Source organism: Larimichthys crocea, chromosome XVII (genome assembly GCF_000972845.2).
Source record: "Larimichthys crocea isolate SSNF chromosome XVII, L_crocea_2.0, whole genome shotgun sequence".
NCBI lineage: Eukaryota > Metazoa > Chordata > Actinopteri > Sciaenidae > Larimichthys > Larimichthys crocea.
Genome location: NC_040027.1, coordinates 23,639,700 through 23,665,643, shown reverse-complemented (window position 1 = coordinate 23,665,643; position 25,944 = coordinate 23,639,700). Strand labels below are relative to the sequence as shown.

General features: G+C 43.2%; 1 protein-coding gene across 11 annotated transcripts in view; it reads right to left on the bottom strand.

The window, feature by feature from the left end:
• ephb3b (eph receptor B3b) overlaps window positions 1-25,944 on the bottom strand; it is a 60,191-nt gene that overhangs the window by 32,020 nt on the left and 2,227 nt on the right. The window lies entirely within an intron of this gene.

The following is a 25,944-nucleotide window of genomic DNA, read 5'->3' as shown; positions in this document are numbered from 1 at the left end:
GCTGCGGGACTTCCCCTGACTCATACCGTGACAGTGTGTGATTTGGGACCTGTTACCTACAGCTACACAGATAGGTAAGCCGGTGTGTGGTGGAAATGATACACCTCCGCTGCTTGGTGTTTATTGTTATGACTGGGACCGTGTGTATGGTACGGTGGCTTGTCATTACAGCTGACCTTGCTGAAAATGACAACACGTTGAAACACAATGACAGACTGGGCGAGTCAAGGAGGGGAGAGGAGGGGGACGCATACATACACAGCTGTGTAGTCTGACTCAGTGGTTTCGACAGTAGGTGATCCAGGAGTGCATGTGCAGCAGTAAGCCTTTCCTTCTCGCTGCATCTGCATTGTTTAACCTCTGCTTGCTTGCTTGTGTGTGTGTGTGTATGAATGAATGTATGTATGTGTATTTGTGTGGGAAGGTAATTGTGTGCATGTGTGTATTTGGTGCAAAGCCCTGCATTGTGCCCAAAGTGGAGCACCAATCCTGAGTCAATGGGCCAGAGCAAAAGCACTGAATGACCCCGACCTAACCCGGGCCGCTCCCTCTCTGTCAGTGTGTGTGTGCATGTGTTTATGTATATGTGGTTGGCTGATATGCTCATTTGTCTCTGCACACCATGCTTATATGTGTGTGAATAACACACCAGGCACATTGCACATTGCAATATTCATGACCGTACAGCAAAGTCAGACACCTGCACAAAAAGTGCACGCATACACACAAGGAACAAAACAAAGCAGGAAATAAAATGCTATATATCCACACACAAAGCAAACGTTTTCATGCAGAAAAGCACCAAACTTGTGCTTTATGGATGAAGATGGAGGCCGAGTACAACAGATTAAAGAGAGAAAGGTATTTTTTTTAAAGCAACAACCTTTGAAAGCTTCTAAGACCATGCTGGCAGCTTGCCTAATGGGCCTGGTTGAAAGAGAAAGAAAAGTAAAATAGGCGGAAAAGAAAACCAGAAGGACAAGTTGAGGGAGAAACAACTACTGTGTGTCTATAAGACCCTCCCTTATACGCAGAAAGTGCTCTTGTTTGCCTTTTAGCTCCACATTTCACCCTATTTGAATATCCTGGAAGTTTAAAATGAAAGACGGAAAGGTTGTACGCTTAGAGGGGGAGGGGGCGCAAACAAAGGGCATCAAGCTAATTCACAGCCATAAAACAGTCAGAAAGCAAAAGTCAGGCGTGCAGATGTGGGAGGTTGCATTGGATCAGGATACACAAACCTGTTTAATCCATCTTCCTCGCACGCATTCTCACTTTTTTTCTCGTTCATTTTCATTCTCTTTCTCATCATCCCCGTGAAATGACGGATCTAATTCCCCATTGTTTTCTCCATCTCTTTCTCTTCATCCACCCCCTTTTTTTTATCATACATTTTCTCTAACTACTTTCTCTTTCTCTCTTCCCTCCCCTGGGATGTAAAAAGGTCTGACCTCTTTTTTCGCTCTTTCTCTACCCTCCTCCTTTCCTGCCAATCCCTATATCTATACTTGTATTTTCACGCTGAGCTGTGATGGATGTGACGTGCGGTGTACGGGGGAATGTTTTTTAACCTCCTACCGCTTACGAAGGCTATTCAATTAGCGAGTCACTGTTTGAATGACTTCGGGATCGCTTTAGTAAAGTGTTATTTATGATAGAGGTCAAATGCACCTGGGATTTGCACAAACAGGGGGGGTAAAATGGCAGTGACATTTGTTTTTTCTGCTAACTCTGATCGTGTGAGAAAATTTGCAGAAATACAAACAGGCTTGGATAGATCATATGCAGGCAAATACATGCGTTCAGACACGCACGCACACACACACACACACACACACGCAAAGCCAACCCCTACACTCTAATCCCGTAATGACAGGGCAGGCCTAATAACAGGGGAGGGCATTGAAGCATTCGTCCCTATGGCCGCGTCACACACACACACACACACACACGCACACAAATACACACAGCGCCCAGAGTTACAAGCCTCTTAAAATATTTCTTTGTTCAAACAAGCAGAGTTCTTAAAAGAAAGAAAAAAAGAGGAGGACAGAAAGAGGAAAGGAGAAGAAAGGCTATTATTGAGAGAGAGGAATGCGTAGTCGTTTCACAGGGCTAAGTCCCCAGGACGCGAGGAGCAGACAGGTGAGGGATTTCAGCTTGGATCTCGCCGCGACTACTTTGAGCTTTAAGCGAGCTCGTCTTTGTTAAGCGTGACCCCATCGGATGACAACTGAAAGATAACTGAAACGAACCCCTGTGAGGGGCGAAAAGATATGTGTCTCGACAACCTTGGAGATATGGGCGTTCCGTTGAGTTTGAAATGCTTTTTGTTGACGCGTCAGCTTCCTGTTAGCTTGATTTCCTGCTATGAGTGCAAACAAAATGGCTTCTTCTTCCTATGTTTGCATTAGGCGCTGTATTATTGAAAGACGATGACAGCAGGACTTTATTGTTAACCAAAAAAGTAATCATCAAAAAAAAACGACTAATGACTCCTTCCCTGAAATCCTCCCCTTCAGGCTTCTCTACTAGTTAATTATCTTCTCCCCACCTCTTCTTTCCGAGTTGCTTTTGTTGTGTTCTTCAACAGTCAAACAGACCAAGCACATGGCAACCTGGCATGGGGGGTAGCCACTCCATTAAAATACTATGCTGTCTGGTTGCCAAACACTTGAGCCTCTGTTTAGCCACAGAAACAGTGAAATGTGTCAACACCGAGAGCGAGGACCCCACGCTCAACTTATTAGCGCTATTAGCCTGATTGCTTTGTGCGCTATCTTTGTTGGCTTCGGCTTTTGTAGTCCAAAGTGAAGCAGAGAAAGAGGAAGAGAGATTCGGGAGAAGAGAGCAGGAGAGGGGAGAGATGCTATTCAAATTCAAATTGTCCAAGCAGCCTTTTTGCCTTTGTGCGGGGGCCAGAGTGCGATGATTAGGAGAAGTCCCCTCCATTTTATGGCGAGACCTCCCCTTCAGTACCCACACACACACACACACACTCACAGTCACGGTAATTGGTTGCTGCGACATGGACAGGCCAAGGAGGTGATTCCTCTGTGGAATTCCTCAACGGACTCGCCTCCAATGACAAACCAACCCCCCCCCCCCCCCCCCGACCCTATCCGCTTCCCATGAGCACACACACATACTTCACCCTGCTACATCTCACTGTCAGTCATCTCACAATGGCTGTCACACAAGAGGTTGGTCCTGTGTGTGTGTGTGTGTGTGTGTGCTAACAGGGTTACACTGTGGATGCCTTGGAAATAAGCTCTCTTTCTACCTTTCTGTCTCTCCTTGTCTCCTAATTTTTTCTTCCCCTCTCACTCAGTCTAACTTTTGTATCATCTCTCCCCATGGGAAGGGAAGGGAAGTATAATGAACATAAGTCTTTGCCCCCTGCATTTGCCACTGGGCCCCTGCCCTCAATTATTTTCCCCTCGTCAAGAGATACCTTGGGGCTGAATACTATTTAAGGTTGTAACAGCATGCTATTTTCTTTTTTTTTTTTTTTTTTTTTTTCCGCCTGTCTGCGTTCTTGGCCCATCTTGTCTGCAGAGGCAATTTCTGACAAGGAGCTCTTATCCGATGACACTGGGACTTGTGATAAATAAACAGGAAAAAACACAACCATGTTCTTTTCTGTCAGAGGCTTTTGAAGGGGGCAGAGCAAAGCAGTCGAAATGCGGGGGAAAAAAAAAAGAAGCAAGTGCTTTGATCGCAGAAAGGAGGACATTATGAGCTTGTGCAGCTGCTTTTTGAATTACATATACTGTATGTGCCTGTGTTTGTGTGAGCGATTGTGTCTGTGGCAACCCAGGAGTGTGTTGCCTTTTTTCAAGGGCTCATGAAGTCTAGTCTAGTTCCTGTTCTGCCGATGGAATGGGCCTCTTTGTCTTTAAACCCCCCCCCCCCCTTTTTTTTTTTCTTTCTCTCCCCTTACACCCCCCCCCATCCCACAACTTCTTATCCCCTTCTCTCACTAACTCTCATAATTACAAAGCACAGAGGATCTGACGAACAGGTAGCCCTGAGGGCAGCTGTCTACAAAACCAGGTGTGCCTCTACGTGTGTGTGTGTATGTGTGTGTGAATACATGTGCGTCAGCATGTGTGTGTTTGAATGTCTGCGTACGTGTGCATGTTCAGCCTTCTGTAGCCATCGTCTTGCTATGATGAGTATGAATAATGTTGCGTGTGCCTGGCTGAGTCACCGATGTATGCTTGAATCTTAAGTAGTTGAAACTGGAGCGTCTGCTTTGTTGACTTTGTTGACTCTGTGTCTTGTTGATTTGTCACTGTGGCTGTGTACCTCTTAGGATTAGTCACTCAAATGTTGGCCACTTAGGAAATGAAAGTTACTTCATTGTTTCACACGCTCTGTCACAACAGATACCTATTTTTTTTTCTATCTGACTTTAATGGAAATCCTTAAAACCGAACTCCTTTTCCCTGCTGTCTTATTATGAGTGTGTGTGTGTGGGTTTATGTGCGTGCAAATGTCTGTCTGTGTGTGTGTGTGTGAATGTGCACATTCTCTCCCTTCTATTCTCCAACTTCCTAGTTAACCACCCTAGCCCTCACCCTGTCCGAGACCCAGCATTCACAGCTGTCTGCATTGTCCCATGGGTTCATTGAATGGCTCTGTGTCGGTTGCTATTGAATAAGTCACAGCCCCTTCATCAACAGTACTGACAACATAACACATACACACACCAACACACACTTTCACAGTTGGTGGTGAGCCATTAGCACATTTGTTTTATTGGCTACTTGCTCTCTGACACAAGCACTTTCGAATACCTTCAAAATCCAATTCTGTGAAGGTTCAATGGGAATCTTCAATAGTGTGAGTGTCTGCATTACCTCAGGGGTGTCATCTTTACTCTCATTAGCGTACCTTCATCTAATCAGCATTTTTTCTTTCTTGTGCCGTTGTTCTGTTGTACATTAAAATACTGATGTAACCGTAGCACAGTAGATTTCCGAAGACATGCGGTTTAACTTACAGCTGACTGACGTGTTTTCAGCTGAATGCTTAAGCAAGCTTTGAACCTGCAACCTTTTAGTTACCGCTTCATTTCCCACACTGTGAGAGCTGCACTTAACATTTTGCTCTCCGAAGGGAATCTGCAAGCTTTTGTTCGTCCGTCCATAACATTCCACATTTATCTTTATGTCTTTCTCTGCCACGTTACGTAACCTGTACACATCTTCACGTGCGTGAGCTGTTTTAAAAAAAAAAACTGCTGATGCTGACTATGGTGACTTAATAATAGAGTTCCAAGACCTAAGCACCTTTGCTTGTTTTTTTTAACAATCATGCCTCTCTGCGTGACGTGGATTTTACTGGGTTTCTTTCCCTTACTGAAATATTCCTCTGAAGGAGTCATCCCAGACCCTGCTGATTTACAACACTTGTCATATGAGATCTAATTAAGGCTGCTGGTGCTTTAACTCAGCTCTAACTGGAACCCAAGCATGGGGCCACATATTTAATCCTGACATCATCTGAAATGGAAATATTACTCTAACAGGAAATGAGGATATTGTCACTGTGAAGTACCGCTTCCCCTTTTTACTTTTTTTTTGATGAGTTGTAAAAGGTCGTGAAATAAGTCTTAAAATAGAAAAAAAAAAAAAAAAGGTTAGTGTCACCATTTACATTTTATTTTGGAAAAGCATGTTCCTCATTTGCAAATGATTATGTTAAGTGCATCAGGTCTGCCTGTGTTTAACCACCACCAGGAAACGGGCAAAGAACCAGATTTCTGTCAAGACACGCAATGTTTACTTCACCTAACATGGAAACTATTGCTTCAACCTTTACCATAAATGAAGCGATTTTTCAATTACGACCGTTCCTGGAAATTCTCCACACCTCTCTCTCTATATATTTTACAACATTTCATAATTCAGTCTGAGGCTTCTTTTTTTTTTTCTCCAATAAAATCTGCATGCTGACAGTAAACACAGTTTAAGCGTAGCACTCTAGTCATGAATTAGACACCTGAATACACACGTAGGGTGACTCTATGTGCCTTTGCGTGAGACGCCTAGATGCCATCATCTGATTTCCTGGGAATGACTAAGCCAACTAAAAAATGCAAACAAACAGGCATGGAGCACGTTCACCTCTGCCCAGAGGATCTGCATATGGAAATATGGATGTCCTTGTCAAGTTTTGTGGGTATTTGTGCGTGTGTGTTTGTATCAGTCACACTGTGGAAGGTAGAAAGACAGAGTAATTTGGGTGTTTATTTGTGTGTATGATAGGAGTGTGCATGTGTGGCACTACAGCTGTTGATTTCATTCCATTTCACCTCACACTCTCTGGGGGGAGGCCAGCAATACCTGGAATATGATTCATATTTAAAACACAATCCACTGTAACTGCAACCTCAGCAAGCTCTGATTGATTTACAACTCTGCCACGTAGATTAAAGGCAAACAAACGCACCACACATGAACATACAGACATTTAACTAGTGCATCTTCAACGGCGATGAAAATACTTGTTTGACACATACCAAAATAACAAGCGCACAATGCGCCCTTTGACATCAGCGCCACGATTACCTAGCCTTCAAGCACACCTATTTATATACTTAAGCTGTAAAAGTTGCACTCTGTCTTTGATTCAGGCAATATCTTTCTTTGTGTGTGGCGGTTCAAAGCCTTGCTCGAGGGCACTGCTGTAGAAGGAGGGGAAAGAACAGCAGACTGTTTTGCAGACATGTTACTTTATATACCAAAAAGGACGTTATTTATCAAAAAAAAAAAAAAATTCTCTTAACTTGTTTAGAATTTGTTGTTTTTTTTTACTTTAATGCAACCAGCGTTAAGCAAGAGCTCAGCCAGCATGATGGAAAATATTCTTTCAGATCCTCTAAAACAGTTACATCTCTTTATCTATCCTTAGGTTCCATGTACTTTGGCATGTACTTAAAGCTTGTTACTGATGTTCAACAATTGCCTCATTATATGTTCAACTACAAAGAGAGAGGCGTAATTGGAGGTGGTGGAGTAATTTACTCAGTGAGATAAAGCAGTGCCAATAATCTCTGGTTTGCAGCTTTGTCTCACCAAACCTGCAGACAAACAACGCTCGCGACGCTTTTAACGATCATGTGAGGTAACGCGAACAGATATGAAGTGAGAATGAGATGAAGTCATTCCTACTCATTTAAATGTTGGGATCTTTAAAAGATGCAGACATGGATATCCATGACACAGTCTGTACAAAAATATCAATTATCTACTATCTATCTAGCAATCTTTATTTATTATTTCAAGGAAGACAGCATCCAGCATTACGTATGTCTGTTTGTGTGTGTCTGTCTGTGAGCAGAAATTCACCTGGCGCCTCTGCTTCTCTGAGGGATTTTGGGGTATTAGTGGTGCAGGCTAACATTGTGACAGGTGAGTGTCAGGACTCGCTAACCCCATCCAAATCACATTTAGCATATCAAGTCTGCCAGTTGGGGGTTTTGGCAGCCAACAATCTGCCCAAATTCTGTGTGTCCTTTCATGAGAGCAAAGATTTATTGTGAGAGTGGCTTTGTGGTTACAGTGGCCACGCTGCAACTAAGTCCAATGTTAAAATGTAGTCGAGAAGGAAAAAGAACCTCTATTTGCTCAGCGATTGTAAATCAGTCTGGATGACAGCATCTAACAAAACTGTTGTGAAATTAAAATGTTGGGACATCGACATCAGACACAACAAGTAATAAATGAGGACTGACTCGTGTGAGAACAATAAAAGAATCTGTGCCAACAGTCTCCTGCATTTTCAAAGCATTACTTCCGAGCCTGATATAGCCACAGCACAAAGGAAATAACGATTGAATATGGTTTTATTCGTAAAGATAAGCAAGGGAAGAGGCGAGTGGAGAGGAGAGAGAGAGAGAAATTCCCAGCTTTGGGTGTGGCTGTTTAAGATAAAAAAAATAAAAAAAGGCATTCAGTGCACACTCATTCATACCGCTCGTAAGACTTCAGCAAAAGAAAAAAAAAAAGAGAGTGAAAAAGAGGAAGAGTAGGAGTCAAGGAAAAAACAGGGGGAGGGAAGGGGCAGCGAGAGATGGGAGTGCAAAAAGAGAAGAGATACTCAAAAAGAAAGCGATGGGAATGAAAGGCAAGGGGGGGGGGGCTGTAAGGTAACAAAGGGGGGGACAGAGCAGGAGGGAGGAGTGAACATAGACGAGAGAAAAAGGAGGGAGAGGAGAGGATGGAGAGCTGGTACACGCTCTCTTGTATTCCCAACAGCCTCTGCGTTTCTTTCATTGCCACTGTGTTTTTGGCATGCTGACATGTAGCGGCCTTCAGAGACTGTGTGTGAATGTGTGTGCATCCACATCCACAGCATGTTTGTGTGTGTGTGTGTGTGTGTGTGTGTGTGTGTGTGTGTGTGTGTGTGTGCCTGAAGTGTCTGTGTTTAACATGCAGTCTGATGGGAACTGTTTTTGCTCATTGCCTTACTGCAGCCCAGGGAGCCATCGTCTACTTCCCTGCTGTCTTTTTTTTTTTTTTCTCTCTCTGCTCTTCTCCTCTCTAGTCCTTTTCTCCCTCCTCTCCTGCCTTCCTCTGCCCCTGTGCCAACCAGGGCATCCATTCACAACAGCTCGATAGCTCTGGCAACAGACTGCACGGAAGATAGCAAACACAGATTCCTGGACCAAATATATGAAAATGTGATAGCAGCAACTTGTCCTTGGGGAGCTATGTGTGAATTTCAATGGAAACATTTCACTGGTGCTGAAAACTGTTTGTGTGTGCGCACACACACACACATTCACCTGTGTGAATGAATGAGTATTTGCTTGTATGGGTGGAAGCTGGTGATTATCCGAGTGTCTCAGAGGCACTGGAAGCATAAACATGCACGCACATACACATACGCAGTCTTTTGTTCAATAGGAGCTAGTCTATTGTGCTGCCTGTGCAGTCGGATTGTGTGTGAGCAGTTACCTCGCAGCTCTAATAGCAGGTTTCAGGCAATTTTGTGTGTCAGCATTGGCTGACTCAACAAACAGAGCTCAATCACATGGGAACACAAACCCGTACTGTACACTTACATAATGCTAATGCATACACATTATGCATAATACATTATTTAAACAATAATAACACTAAAACACATACAAATAGAAAATGAGACATGTTATTAAGACTCATACCCACACACACACACACACACATGCATGCACACAAATCCTGTTTGTTCACTGGGGGTGTAGCCTAGAAAGAGCTGGAACCGGGCATTGAATAAAAGCCGTGGCTTTTTGAATGGCTGAGCACCACAAGAAAAGGGCTTAGCACCCAGCTTTGCCATTCTGTTTCAATAGCCACTCAGTCTCTCACACAAACACATGCCCTCTCTCTCTCTCCCTCTCTCTCCCTCTTCCATTGTTTCTCTTAATGCAGTCTCTCCTAATACAGTCATCTGCCAACATATCAGATCACCTTACAATGCACATCCAGTGCAGCATGTAATGGCCGTATGAAGCTAATTAAAGATGGCTACTTCCTGTTACAGCCGGAACAGCTGGCCGTGCGTCTGCAGTGAGGGGCAAAGCCCCAATGCGGTATGCATTTTCCGCGTGCCAGTGGCTTCCAATTACTTTAAAACAGTTTAAAAAATACTGTGGTGGCAGAGACCAAAAGTCTTTGAGGTTTGCTTGTTTCTGTTCTGCTTCTCCTCGGAAACTTTCACAGACAGAATAAACAAAAAACAGACCGAAAATAGGAGCCGGGGACTACCCTATTAGTGTGGACTTCCGCTAGGCATTCTAAAAGCCGTCTTTTGGCTCATCGAGCAAACCGCTGATGATTTATGAAGATGTTTCAGGGTAATTATCAAGTCAATTATCACCGCCAGTCATGTTAATTTCCCAGGTATGCCCTCGTTTACCTATGAGAAAGAAGAAGAAAAAAAAAAAGAAGGGCGGGAGAGGAGAAAGGGAGGAAAAAATGGCAGATGGGGAATTTTAGTAGATGAGTAATTATACTCTACCCCACCACCAGACATACACATCATCACACCCCCACTCTCCTGTCCTCTCTTTTCAAAAAGGAAGGATAAGGGGTACCAGGTGATGTGTAAAGCCTGCGGGCAGACTGGTGTTTCTCACACTAGCTCGTTAAGCAGACAGGGAACTTGTTGCAGTTTACCTGCTTGCCCAGTCATTACCCATTCAGGTCAAAGACAGGGAGAACAAAAGGGAGGTTAGGGCAGTTAAAGTCAGGAATGCAACCTGTCGGGTCAGGGCTTTGTAGGCCTGTATGACTGACACTCTCACACATGCACACACCCTGTCTGCTAGAGCCAGGTAGCGCTAGGTAAATCCTTAAAGACAAAGATCACATAAAAGCACGGATCTCTCTACATTCCCTTTCCTACAGAAAAAGCTAGGGAGTGCCGCTTTATGTAAAACAATTAAAATTCTAATAATGTAGCATGCAACATTGCAGGAATCGGAACAATGGCCCCGATGTACTCACACACACCAGATGCTGTTTAAGTTAAAACACTGTACAAAGTAAACCGGGCAGGTCGGCTGATTTTGTGCTTTCTCTTTCCCATAAATCCCTCCTTCCTTTTCTCATTTGTTTATCTTTTGTCTCCACATTTATGACCAAGTTCTTGCTTCATTCCCATTCTTCTCTATCTTTTTTTTTTCCTCTTAGGTGTGTGTTCGTTGGCTATAACTAACAAGCTTTGGAGTGACGGAGTTCAAGTTTCCATCCTGCGAAATCTTGGCAGCATTTCTCTCTTGCATGAGATAGCTGGATACAACCTCATTGCTGTCAGCCTTTTTTTCATTCTTTGCACTGCGAACAACACTTAATGGTCTATGATGACAAACAGCTGCGGATTGATTACTGAAAAAGGTTTATATATTTATTTTGGGGACCAGGCTTTTATTTCATTTCTGAAGCGGGTGGTGGCAGATAAATGTGTTTATTTGTTATTTGGCATCATTAACTTAGAGTAAGAGGTGCAGAGGAGAGATCATTATTATTTATGGCTATTTTGTTTTTCAATGCCACATACCCACAAATGGCTGCGTGAGATTAATCACGTTGATCTGTTTTGGAGTGGAGGCGCTCTCTCACACTATCTGTGTGTCTCTCTCTCTCTCGACCTCCCCTCGCCTCGCTTCCACAAAGATCCTCGTCGGACCCGCATTCTTAATCGCCACTGAGTTAATTAATCTCATACTTGGCTGCTGTAATAACTTGACTTGTTAGACCTCCTCTGTGCAAATGGACTTCGTCTCTTTAGCAGCTAAAAGCACCAGTAATGAACTAGCCAAGAGACAGGCATAGAGAGAAAGCATTAGGAGCGTCCAGAAAAACCTTAAAACATGTCCCTGTCAGTGCTATTATATGCTTGACCTTACACGTACCTTAAATTTACATCTTAATCATTACACCTGCATCCCTGCAAAGTGGCTTTTTGTAAGCGTAGCAGCATAGAACAAGATCCAGTTTCTGCAAGATGATATGTGGAAAGGCAAACATCAGCTACAGCAGTATGACAACAGATGCAACTAAATCTTTGTGTGACTCTGGAGGTACGACGCAATTTAAAAGAAACAAATAAGAGCTGAGGAAAGGGAGAACAAGCTTCTGGTTTTTATAGTTACTGGTTGTTGTATTATCTCAATAAATCATTACCATGTTTATCTTAAGGCATTAGTATAACTACCACAATAAACAAAATGACTGCTGTAAAGACTGACAACATCTAACCCCCAAAATAAACTTCACATTTTGTACCACACAGAATCCAGTAACCTGGCTTCATAACTTTACAGTACACAATGGGATTAACTTTATGACACCAAACAATAACCACATTTATACTGCAAACAATACACAACTTTATTCTACTGTAATTCCTCGATTTCAGCGACATGATCTCAATACAATGAAGGGTTTTTGGTTTGTTTTTATGTTTAGTCTTAAAAACAAATAAAGGGAGTGGAGGGTGGGAGTAGCAGCACTTACTTTTTATGGGAAACTTGGTAGTAGTTTTGAGAAGCACATTTTATTCTTTATATATCACATTTATATAAAACCGAGAGTGGAGGAAAAGAGGGCATACACTGAAGATGACAATGAAGGCAAGTTACAGCCACAGCATTATCCGGTCAATCGCACGGTCAGGGATTGATGAGATCCCACACCTTATTATATATTAATGTATTTAACCTATGGAGGAACCACTCAGTAGACAGTCACGGCACAGAAGTCAGGCTCTAGGCAATTAACAGAAATTGACGGATGGACAGACAGACATCCAAGGCTGCTGGGGTCCATATGGCAGGGGGCTTTCAGAGGCCCATTTCAATTAAAGACCTCTGTGCATTGGCATGACACATAGAGGGCCCCTGACAGCAACAACAGAGAAAGATGGAATAAACCATACAGCAGTACTTGTACACTTGCAAAGAAGCAGACACACTGGCAAGAACACATGTCCCAAAATGCAATGACTTTGCACAAACCCACACACAGCACATGGGCACAGACACACTGAGCTATCTTCCTCTAACACATACACAAAGAGAAATCCAGCCTGTCATTGTCCAAGTAAGGTGTAAATAACTGTACCATGATCACAGAACCACAGCTCTTTGCTCAAGGACCCTCACACACACCAGCAAGTCTGCTAAACCTAAACCAGCTGACGGGCCTAGAGTTAATGCCTCAACTCCTCTTTCATATGAAGGTGTCCTGTTGTCCTTAAAGCACCTAAACAGCAACATAAATCTAAGAAAAAGAAGCTGGTCGTACATCAGGACAAGGGAGAAGGAGAGAGACACTATCTAAACAAGAAATGAGGTAGGCTGAAGTTTGATCCTCTGGCTGAATGATGTGGATGACAAATGAGATCAGGGAGGGAACAGGGGGCTCTGGGTTAAATATATTTTCTCTTCATGCTTGTTTTTTTCCACAGAAGATACATAGCAAAGATATTTTTCACTGTGTCATCTATTTATCTCTCCATTCCTCTTTCTTTCTCTGGGGATGTGTAGGAATATGGGCTACCCTGGCTAATGTATTATTCACCCTTCATTGATGTGTAACTAAAGCTGGCAGTTTGGAGGGAGGAGGGTGTCACCAATTACCCCCATACTACCACGACCTGCACATACACTCGCGCACTGTAGCTCTAGCCACAAGGCCGCCAGGCACCCATTGATTTATGTGCTAACCAACAGTGCATGTCTGCACACATACATACATATGTACACACAGACTCACACACACATTTTACTGTATCTAAAACATGGATTTCCATCTTTAATGGATGTGCATCTGTGTGCGTATGTGTATGTGCAGGGACACAGAAGGTCATTTGGGAATTTCAACAGGACCACAGAAGTATGATAGAGATGCTACATTATCATCAGCAAACACAAGCAGCTGTGTGTGCATACGTTAGGATTCAGGCGTGTCAAACTTCCTAGAAAACCAAATGAAGGACAATAAATTCAAATGATTTTCATATAAACAGAAGGGGGAAAAGGTCAGTTTAGGGGACATTCAGTAGGGACATTCATTACTCAGTATATAAATTAACCTTTGCTGTTTTGACAGTTCTGAAATAATGTGATCAGGATAATATCACACCCAGAAAGGCTGATGGGACAAATTGTGCCACAGTGAAAAAGAGAAGGGACAAGGGTGATGGAAGCTATTGTGAAGGGAGCTACAGTCAAAATCAGAATCAGTTTTACTAGACAAGTATGTGGCACATTCACAGAATTTAACTCTGGTTATAAGTTGTCAATTAGAGCAATTTACAGGGAGACAGAAATTGACAGAAATATGGGTGAAAATAAACACGGAACCATAAGTGGGTCAAAAAATAGGCATATATCATTAAATATAGAAAACGGCAATGACAAACAACATTCCATATAAAATATGCAATCAGAGAATCTCTTTGCCTTATGAAACACAAATGGACATGTATGTGTAGATTCCTGTAAACACAAATAGGAGGACTTTTGTTTTGCACCAGAATTGGCCAAGAGGCGCAATGGTTAACTTTTTTGAAACTCACTCAGAAGTTTCCCCCACCTACCCACCTGCCTCACTGTGATCCTTATAACACAGCCTCTGGCGAACTTAGCTAGTTAAAAAATAACAATCCCAATGTTTATGCCTAAGCTCACCCATTAGCACAAATGTTCAGCTGGGTTCAGTTCTGTTGTGGCCTGTGGCAATACAATCTGAAGGGAATAAACAACAACAAGGTGCAAGTTTGTTTTTCTCCCCAAATGGAGACATGGGAAATGAGATGCACCAAAAATATCAGTATGTTTCCATCCAGCTCATATGTGTTCCATCTACCTTCAACACATGCACAAACACACAAGCCAGGCCTCTTGGTGGTCCAAGGGAGCTAGGTGGGGTTGGTAATTCTCCAACCACAGGGTGTGGATCAGCACTGACCTGATTAGTCATCGGCCCTGACCCTGAACCAGCCAAAGTGCTTAGAATACAAATGAATCCCCAGGGCTGCTAGCCAGTAAATCTGACTCTGGACCAGTGTTTATGGGATTCAGACCGCACCAAACAAGGCCACAGCGGATGGGCTTACTGACCCTGAACAGTGACTTCATTTAAAGGCAGGGAAAAGGCTTTTGGGCAGGGTGTTTGCAGGATTGATTGGTAGCTACAGTAATTATAAGTTTGGGGTTATAATTTTGGTGTCTACTGCCAGACTTTATTCAGAAAGGTGTTATGAAGTCAGAAGTACACTTCTATTGTTTTTCCTAATTGCAACAAGCCCTTGTTTAAGTGAGGATACACATATCAATAAAAGATGGCAGAGTTAAATCTGCAAAGCCCTTGCTGCTCTGGGAAAGTGTTAATATTTCACAAATGTGAAGCCCTCCCGTTCTCTTCCTTCAGGTTCTCTTCCATTTCTAATGACTGTTGAGCCTCAACACGTCCGGGCTGCACTATTCTTGGGTTAATGAACAGGTGAGGAATTACTAAAACAGACGGAGATGGAAATTGATTTTTTTTAAGTGTTGCCTCATTATCCCATGTGGGACACTTTATAGAGTACCAAAGAAACACAACACCAGACAATGTGGGATGTGTAATGTCAAGGTCATATGGGTGTTATGGTTCTGTGTGTGTGCATTGACAGAATGGGGGTCGTTGGTCTAGATTGAGATTGTATGGATTGTGTGGAAGCGGGGCCATTAGTGAGGGACTAATTAGGGGAGACCAAGTGGTCTCCAGTACCGGTCGAAGCCAAGATTCATAAATAAGTAAGTGCAGGGCAGCTTGGTCGCTTAATTAACAAAGCGTGAAAAAGGGGCGTGAATCCCAAGAGGCACAAACCCAATCTGGTTGTAAAGATGGGCTATCGGCAGCAATCCTGTCTATCTTGGTGGCATTGATTGATGGCAAGCCAAATTGAATCTCTAATCATCACCAACCTTTTATATCTGCACCCCTGGGAATTTTCAGAGGCCAAAAGTGGCACAGGGGGTAATGCCTTTGTATCCCGTTCCTGACACTAGTGGCGTAAACATTGTAACCCCCACAACCTGTCTTCCCTGCTCACTTGACCGTCCCCATCTGGCCAGGGGTTATCTGACCCCTGTGTGTGTTCTCGCTCACACTTTCATGTCTCTGCCAATTGTTTTCACACTCTAAGCTGTTTGGCTGAGGTATTTAAAACCCAGACACCTCACACGACTTCCACTTAGACACCCTCTGCCACCTAAAGAAACATATTACATTACAGCCCTCTGAGGCACTCGTGCCTTTCTTTTTTTGTAGCTGTTCCTCATGCGCTAATCTTTTTCATTGTCCAAGCTGACAGGCAAGGAACATGTTTTGTGAAAAAAGCCAAGGGCGACAGTGACACGTTGAAAGAAAAGTGCATGTCAGACCTGTCATGTAAAGAAACAATTTTGGTCAGTCAGTAGAAGGGGGGAGATGTCATGCATTTGCCATGCCTTTTAACTGCAGGCTTTGCTCTCTCCCTACACAATAGAGGAAGTCATCTTGACAAGACCTTATCAAGTAGTAGGCAACAACAAAGGGTCTCCAAGCAGTAAATAGCATCTGTCTCCCAGGTCCTTACTGTCACCATTAGGATTTTGATATCACCAGGACGTGAGATAACAGGGAAAGGAAAAATAATACTGCAATTAGGACCTACTGTAACTGTGATAAGCTGCAGTCACAGAAGAGGGAACTGAAGAGGGGCAGAGGGCAGAACGATGTACAAAAAGGATGGGATGAAAGAAGAAAGGACGAGAATGACAGTTAAAGAGAGGTGGCGGAGAGATCATAGGCTGAGACCAGGGCTGGGAAAGGGACAAGGCCAAAGAGCGACAGGGAAGTGAGGAAAGCGAAGGTAAACAGAATATAAAAGGAGGCTTTGTCTGCTCAATGCCCACCTTTTTTTGGTGGAAAGCCTTGAACCTTTTGGTTTTTCCTCTTTGGCAGGCCAGAGCGCCAAGCTGTCTGGCTGGCACAATACGTATAGTTGGTGGTACCTGATTAACTAGTGCTAAATCACCACTGCAGTTATACAACCTCAGACTTCCTCTAACCAAATGGCAATAAAATATATAAGTCCATATAAATCTGTGACCATTGCGATGCTTTGCTCCTGTTGACTGACAGTTAACAGTCAGCAGATAATAAAACCATATTTCTCACTACCAGTTAAGTTTGCAATGATAGCTGAGATATGTGTTTACTTACTTGCTCCCTCTGCCTTTTGTCCATCTGTAAATATTTCATTCCATCTGCCATTGACTCACCCATTCTGACACTATCGGAGATTGCCTCTTGAAATTGTCACACAATGTTTCCATTGATCGTCACTTGCTTGCTTGTCAGATTCATTAAAAACTGCTGGCAGATTCTTTCCAGACTTCATCAAAGCCTAGACCTTTCATCTGGGACCACTGTGAGAATGTATGAGCAAGATAGAGAGACTGAGGATAAAAGATAGTGAAAGGTGGAAAGCAATGGAACAATCCTGTATCTGGGAGGAAGCTGCATGGTGTGAAAGTGGAGACTTGGATGATGGGTTGGTGGAAAGCTTCCAAGTCAGGAGATTACAGTTTCTCTGCTCAGATGGATCTCACAGTCTCCAAACCTACTGCTGCTCTGTTCCTCGGCTTCTCACACTCCTTCCTCCTATGCTTCCGCCTCCTACCTGCCCGAGCCTCCACTGCTTTCCCCATCCTCAACATAATTGACCTTGGCTTCCAGTAACCTCTCTCCAACCTCTGTCCTGCATAGTTGCTTCTCTCAACACCTTTTGAAATGAAGTGGCTGCCCAATAAATAGGACCAAGTGGCTTTTGATGAAATGAAAACCCTCTCTTCTTGCCTCCCCTCTCACTTACTCTGCATGGCCTCCCACACACATGCATCTCCAACTTTGAGGGGCTTTAATAACTGATAACCTTTCTGACTTTGACTCGGTAGGTGAGGGAGAGGAGCATAGCGAGAGTTGGACCCACCATACACATCGCTCACCTAGCCAAGCTAGAGCCTCGAACGCCAGAATACGGCAGGGCAGTTTATACCTCATGGCAAAGAGGGAGCATCCCTGGAAGTGAATGAGCTTTCACCTGGCTGAAATCCACCACCTGCTATGTCCAGCCTTCCTGTGATGTTGGAATTCACAGTGCTAACATGCTAGTTTCACAGAGGTAAAAGGAAGGTCAGATACCATGTACAAACTCTGAAGGCGTCTTGCCTCCTTGATCATTTTTTAATCTCTTCTCTCTCTTTCATTTCACACACATGCATACACACTGCTACACCATCCAAATACTATATTTCTGAGGAACCAAAGCGGATAAGAAACGAGAAGCCTTTGAACTGCTTGGATGTTTCATGCCCCTTCTTCTCCTCTCCATCTCTGAGCTCCCCTGCTGCTCTGTTGGGACGGGGAGAAAGGGGCTGATCGATGGGGTCTGACAGCAATGAAATGAAGGGAACCAGCTGATTGATTCATTAGCAGAGAAGTGAGTGGCTGTAGATGTTGGTTCTGACCCTAAGAAACGTGTGGGTGAAGATTTTGCTGGGGCTTGTGTGCATGTGTATTGGGCATAGGTAATGTGTGCATGCGTGTGTATGTCCGTGTGATTAAGCAACTGTCACCATTCATGTGTGTTAAATGTGTTTGTGTGTGTGTGTGCGTGCGTGAGAGGTCAGAAGGGTTTTCCATAGGGTGTGAGAGGGGAAAGGGAAGCCGTTTATGGCCTGACTTGGCACAGTGGGAGGGGGTCAGCCTATATTGTACTGTGCTTTCATCTGGCTCATTGCAATTAGTCTTTCACAGCACACATTGTCAAATCCCTGTTAAAATCACAGCTTAACAGCCCACCGTGATACACAGGCATACAAACACTAAATATGTGTTTGAAATTGCCTAATCTACACATGAATTGCTGTTTTTATACACAGTTGAGTTTGCAGTGAACTAAATGTAAAGTGTTTAAGCATGGATGGATATTATGTGGACACAATAAAAGAGTCACTTCTGAAATAAAACTTAAATTAATATACTATGCCAGTTGCAGTAGATTACTATTTAAACAAATAAAATCTGTTGGAGAACAGCAGCTCTGTGAACTGAAGTTGATGGCAAACCCACAGGGTGGCCTCCCTTCTTTTCCTTTGTCTGCTGCTGAAAACACACATCACACACACACACACACCACTTTATGCCATCAACAGTCCTACCAAATGGTCAGGTGTTAGGGCCATCTGACTAACAAAAGACCAAACGCAACACATTTGCTAGATTGCCCCCATGAAATGCTTGCCTTAATAATAGCCAGTTAGACATTTTGACCTTATCTCCATTGCCCTCTAAATATTGCACTCACTTAGACATTAAAGTCACCGTGTCACTGAAACGAAATTTCAACTTGAGCTGAGGTTAAATAAATGCTCCCCACAGCTGGCAGTCTATCTAGGAGGCCGCAGCATGGAACCATGGGGATTATGTAAATATCGTGACAAAAGGTCACGTGTGATTGGTGCTGTTGCCACTGAAATGTTTTGTAGTCACTGTGTGTGAGCTGTGCAGTAGACAGTGTCTTTAAGATGTTTAGAGTAAATTTGGTGCACTGTTGATAAGGGACCAGGGGTCTGGTTATACCTGCTGCTATTCTCAAGAAGACAAAAAGGGAAAAGGGAGAAATATTTAATAGATGTGTCCTCTTGCCTTCGGGGCTTTTGAAGTGTAGATGAAGTGCAGGTGGTGAGTGTTTTTGACATCAAGGATGAGTAGTGGGGGCAGACTGAGGTTTAACAGTGGCTTACTGCAACACTGCATTCAATGAGACCCCTTACCAAGTAAAATATACACTGTTCAAACACACGCACATACTGTTCTTACACAAGCTTAATTACAATGGACATTTGAGCACATCACACCAGTCGTGACTTCAGCTTTTTCCTCGAAGCTGTTCCTATCATCACAGAGTACACGCTTAGTTTGAAAATTAGCAAAGGCTGTTTTCCTGCACTTGAAGGGAACAAAGCCTGGAGCTAGCCCCTCAAAAAGTCCCACCATCAACCACCCAGCTATGGTTAAACTCAACAAAGAAATTCCCCCATCTGTCTTTTCTTCTTAGAGTTAACAAGACCGGCAAAGGCTGAAACCAGGTGATGTGGCCTTTCTCCCCCCGCAAGGCACACTGTTTTACAACAGCGTCCACTCTCCAGACAGATGTAACTTGCTATTTTTTAAAGACAAAATATCAAAGATCTCTTTCTGCTCCATTGGCAAAATTTGTTACAAGAGTCTGTAGCTCGTAAAGAAATGGTGGGAGGAGGCCCTGAGGTGGATCAAACTACTGCTAGGGGAAGTCTACTCCCCCAAACTCCACCCTGCGTTCCTTCAAATATCCCTGCCTCCTCGGTGCTCGCCAAGTGACGACCGCCCTAATGGCTGTCGCATGTCCATACAGGCTCTTAGTCATTCCTCATAAGTGTTCCAGGTCCTACATATAAATAGTACAACTGTCCTGATGTGCAGCCTGGCCACTATGACAAAAAGAAGTTGAGCGCACATCTCTGACCCGGTCTCCAACTGTGCTTTCGATCTGGTCAGTGTTTATGTGTGTCAGCGAACCATAGAAAGTTGCACACTGTTTCAGTGTATTTTTATCCGCCACTGGAAAAGGATAACCCCTGGAGCTTGATTGTGTTAGGAAAGCTATTGTTGAGCGGAACAAGACAAGCCTTGGTGAGTAAGCCCCCTCCAAATTCATCCGAGCAGACCCCCCTCATGACCTCTAGATAGGGGTCACAGGACGTGGGTTGAGAGCACAGCAGGTCCTAACTCACTTCTAATCTGGACATTTTGACACATGGTAATTTCAGCTACACTTTATGGACATCCGGTGCCGACAGGACCTATAAAACATCAGCTCTGATGGCCATTAATATTATGTCAGACATTTCATCAGTATTTTGAAAGCAATTAATATAGTTCAGTAAGGACCAAAAAGGGGGGACATCCCTGTCTGAGTGAGCTGAGCAACATGAAATACTCATCATACATCCACACATGCTATAAAACTTTTATATGCTGGACTTTCCTGTCACAAATATGACCATACAAGGGGCTGTTGAATTATTCTTTTTTTGTCTTTTACCTTGTGCAGGAAAAACAATTATAAGAGAAACTGTGTATATGGAGGCATGAATAGTCAAAAACCTTCAAGTTTCAGCTGAACCTTAGATCTTACTAATGACAAGGACTAATACAGAGGGTGGTGGTCTCCATCTCTCTGTGATGCCATTGCATGACTTTATTTTTAATTCAGTCAGGAGTAGGCATACTGTGACATACTGTACTCCCAGCAATCCACACACAAACACTCCCCAACCCTTGTAACCTCCCAATCACACATACACACACACACACACATGCACACTCTAACCCCCCTCGATGCACCACACATCTTGCTCTCTCTGTGAGTGCACAATCTCTCCCCTCACTCTTTCTCTCACTGTGTCTCTGTGTCTCTCCCTTGTTCTGCTCGGCTGACTACAGACACCAGCAGTGTGTCTGTGCAGTGGGCAGGCCCAGACACATTTGCCCTCCTCTGCTTGCTCTCGACAGTGGGTGTCAAAGACCTGCCATCCCACAAGGCCCCTCTGTCGGATGCCAGGATGGACTGCATGCACAAACCCCATATATATATATATATACACAAAAAGAGCCATACAGACAAGCTGTGTACACACACAGAGAGAGCTTTGGAAATTGTCCAGAAAATAGCTGACATACTACTCACTACGGCTTGTTTCATGGACACAAACATTTAACACAAACGCAGTTACAACAATAATATTAAGAAGGACAGGACCCGTTTTTGCACTTCGCACAGCTATTAGTGTGTCCAAGTGACACTTCACAGTGTCATATACATGTCTGAATTAAACTATGTTGAGCACTCGTCGTGTGAAGTTGTTGCTCTTATGTACACACAGCCTTTGACATTTATATGAAAATATATCACCTGAAAATGATGGCAGGATTAATTTATGTGTGGAGGTCACTGTAAAGTACAAAACACATTGTATTACTGTAATTGTAATGTGCTTACACTCATATTTCTCTAACAGTATAATTTTACTGCTGGTTTTATTTTTCTGCCTTTGTTGAGCCTGTTCTGTAAGCTCCCATAGCCAAACTAGAAACTGCCCTTTATGCCGCTAAGCCCTAAACAAATACAGTAGAACGGACATGACTTGACAACATCCCTGGTGTCATATTTTGTCTCATCGTCAATAAAGACTCCATAGTTCAGTGCTACAGAATCAAAGCCCAGTTGACAACACCCCTATTTTCATCCCTGCTGCCTTATTTTCACCAGTCATCCTGCTCTGTCCACTTCCTGGTGTGTGAAGGCCCCAGCAGGCCTGACACGGCTGTTGCTTGCCTACATGTGAAATTCCAGCTCGGTGAATCTTTCCACGCCGCCATATGAGCCATGAACCATCAGTCGGTGCACATGAGCGCTCCCGCAGGCCCGTTGCATCTGTAAAGTCTGTCAGCTCTGCTGCTCTCTGGGTCTCTGATCCATATCCACCCCAACCACCACCTCTCTGCCCCCCCCCCCTCCCGTCCCCCATAACGTCCCAAACCAACTCCCAACATGTCGTCATCCACTCCCCCGTCTTCCTGAGCGCCTTACGCCAATCTGAACCTAAGTCACTGTACATCTGTTCAACATGGCTGCTGTCTTGCATGTGACCTACGAGAGGGTGGGTTCTCTATCGAGGTCAGTATATCAGGACACTGCTGAGGGTGATGGACTGACACTGTTGTTTACCCTCTTTGTCATTTATATATATTATGCTCTTTGAAACAAGCGCATGTGTGTGAATGTTGACATTGACCTGCATTGCTTTGCTAATTTGTTGCTCTGAAGCAAATATTAAGAATTCAAATACAGTTTGAAAATGTAATGAACATGATATGATAGATGTAAATTGAGTTTATTAATACTAACAATAGTAATGATAATAATAATGATAACTCCAATAATATGAATATTTCATTAAACCATTTTATATGCATATTATATATTTTTGAATATAATATATACTGCATTATTAGTATATTATTGTTGGTCAAAGACAGAAAACCTATGCACAGTGCGGATTCATGCTTATTGCACAACAGGCGAAGTCATCCTTCAACCAGCCAGCCAATTGATTCAGGACGCGTTGATAAATATCCTTATGAATTGGTAATTGCTTCTAGCAGGCAGACAGCTAGGCAGTCTCCCGCATCCAACCTGATTCCGCGGTTTTAAAGGGCTGAGCGCCGCCGCTTCGCTCGATCAATAAGACCGCATCTTTGAACACAGTTCTAAGCGACTATCTGTAGATGAAAAAACAAAAATGCGAATCTGTTTTTTGTTTTCTAAGCCTACTTTTGTAGATAGATAGATAGATAGATAGATAGATAGATAGATAGATAGATAGATAGATAGATAGATAGAATCACTGATACAGTCACTTTACCGTTTTGCTGACCTCCACATTTCCCTCGGGAATGATTCATTAGTAGAACTGCTGGAATGACTTTGCTTTTATTTTGCAAATTCACTTTCACGCCTCTTCAGTGCGCTTCCACTCGGGCCCTGAATGGTCTGACTGATAGCCCCCATAGAACTACTAATAGTTCCCTTTGTCACTTCAATTGTGTCCCTAAATACATTTGTTCTGTAGAGGAGCTCCTGGAGTAAAGTTTAACATAAGAGTTTCACAGTGCGTCTCGCTCAGGCCACACACACTTAAAGACACACACACACACGCACACCTACACACACACACACACTGATGCTGCGCCCTTAAATAAAGCCTGGTGTATGTGAGGCCTTCGGAGAGCAAGTGTGCCGGACAAAATGGCCTCATTACGCCTTTTGTCGTTTATGTTAATCGAGTTTTAACAAAATGCAGCGCTCCAATACATATAAAAGGACCACATTTGATTTTGCTCTTTTTTTATTAATATTAATGGAAACAAATATCAAGGAAGCCGCCACATGGGCTGGGTTTTTTTTTAAGTCGTTAGGGATTAAAAGAGTTGAGTATTTACCAATATTCCCTTAAATTTGCGTAAAATCGTCTAAACTTAAGCTTGCGTTGCGCATGTTTTATATTTCTGGGTATAAAGTTTAGACATATTTTTCACTTGTGGCGTAAAATTGCCTCTGTGCTCGATATCCTAGCATGTAATGAAACACATTTATTCAAATTATTTCTTCCTTTTAAGTTAACATGAACTTTTTTCGTGTTGTCCCCCCTGACCATCTCGAACTGGAAATAATCATTTGCGCACCCATTTCCCTCACCTTCTTTCATTCGCCACTGCGTTACCGTCTGATAATATGCAGCCTAATAATAAAAATAATGATGATGACGTGGGGACCTCCTGTGCTAAAGAAAGACCAGGGGAGAATAAATCATAGGAGAGAGTTGGGTGAGAAAATGTGCCAACTGCAAACAGGCACAGGGAAGCTCCTGTGGAGGTGTGAGCTCACCCACGTAAAAAAACATAAACATGCGCGCTTCAAAGGATCTGGTGCTGCGTAATCACTCCACGAAATATACCGCCGTAAATAGACGAAAAAACACATGGAGCGTGAGTGGGGAGCCCTAAGCTGCGACCATGAATGCTGATGTTTTGTCATTACAAACACACGCAAAACTTTTCTCACTGAACATTTGTCCGTTTAATAGTGGCACCCGCGCTAAGTTTGTCTATCTGAAACTCGTTTTAACAAGTTATATATCATCTTTCAGCATCATTTAAACTATAACTGCTATTTGCATTAAGTCAATTAATTCAGTAAACCGGCTTCGAAGTGGATGTAGGCTGCTGCTGTTCGGTCTGGCCTGATGGTGCCTATATGTTCATGAATTTTTCATCCCTCCATCACAAGTAATTTACACCGAGGAGTAACCACACCGCCTGTGCGCCACAGAGGACTGTCATCGACGCAATTTGTCTCCTCAGCAGCTCTAAGTTCAACAGTCAAGGCCTTTCCTAGACCCACTGAGGCCACTGAATATTCTGAACTCGACAGCGATGCAAAGATCAGCTTCTCGTTTTGACTAAAAACTTTCTAAGGAAGACAGAAATCAACTAGAGTGGAATTAAGAGGCCGTGATCTTTACAAAATCAACCCATTAAATACATTTGAATATCCAACCAGTAAAAAACGCCGCCAGAATCCATTAAATTAAAAAAAGATGAGTCATAAAACAACCATTATAGAAGAAATGTCTAATGCGCAAAACAACTGGTCTCTCTTTTCTGGGCCTCATTTGTGCCACGTAAAACCAATCAGTTAGTGTAACAGTAATTAAATAATTAAAAGCAAACAGCATTTACAAGATTGAAGACTTTGGGTTTCACTATTACGTGTCAATTTAAGGAGCGGATGTGAACAAGAGATGATACAAAGAAAAGAGAGAGAGAGTGTGTGTGGGGGGAAAAAGAGAAAAGAAAACATGAATTCATTAAGAGCCTCTCCCCGGGCTGTGTGACCCCGGGACCCGGAGAGACGCACAGTGGGACCGGAGAAACTTCCCCATCAGGCCGCTTGTTTCTCCCTAAATCGCCATAAACCCAGATATCCCAGAAAAAAAGGTCCCAGCAGCGGCCATAAATCACCCGGCTGTATTAAAAGCTTTGGTAAGCCCCCAGCCAGGTCAGTCGGGTACAATTTATGGCATCACTTATGTAGGGAATAGATTGTTCAAACGAAATACATCAACTTCAAACCTGTGCGCAGCCAACTCGCTAACATTGTCAAGAAAACACCAAGCTCTCTTTTATCTGTCTTTACCTTTCTCTCTCTAATTTATCCCCCTTTTCTCTCTTACTCTCTCTCTCTCTCTCTCTGTCTCCTTTCTCTCTCTCTCTCTGTGCATCTACCTCTGGAGCCCCCGACTTCTGCACAACAAGAATCCACTCATCCATTCAAGTCATGTGTTTTAAGTCACTGGTTTCCAACTGGGGTCCGATGACCTACAGGGGTCACTGCAAAGGGTCCAGGGTCGGAACTCTGGCAAAATAAAGTACTACAATTTCAAAATAATTCTACACAGGAGAAAGTGATATCAGGAAAACTGTAATGTAAGCTACCCATCGGTAATTAATCCAGTACATTATTCAGCAACTGCAAAAGTTTGATCGGTGCTTCTCTTATATATTTGAGGGAATAACTCGCATGTGTAATGAGAGTCTTATCAAAATCTTATCAGATAAGCTTTACACTATCTTCCCTTGTGCTACTCTGTTTATTCTTTACGGTTGGTGTTGGTGGGATGAAGCAGCAGTGTGAAAAGCAAAATGTATTCAGAATGGTGAATTCATGAAGAGTTCAGGCGCATTG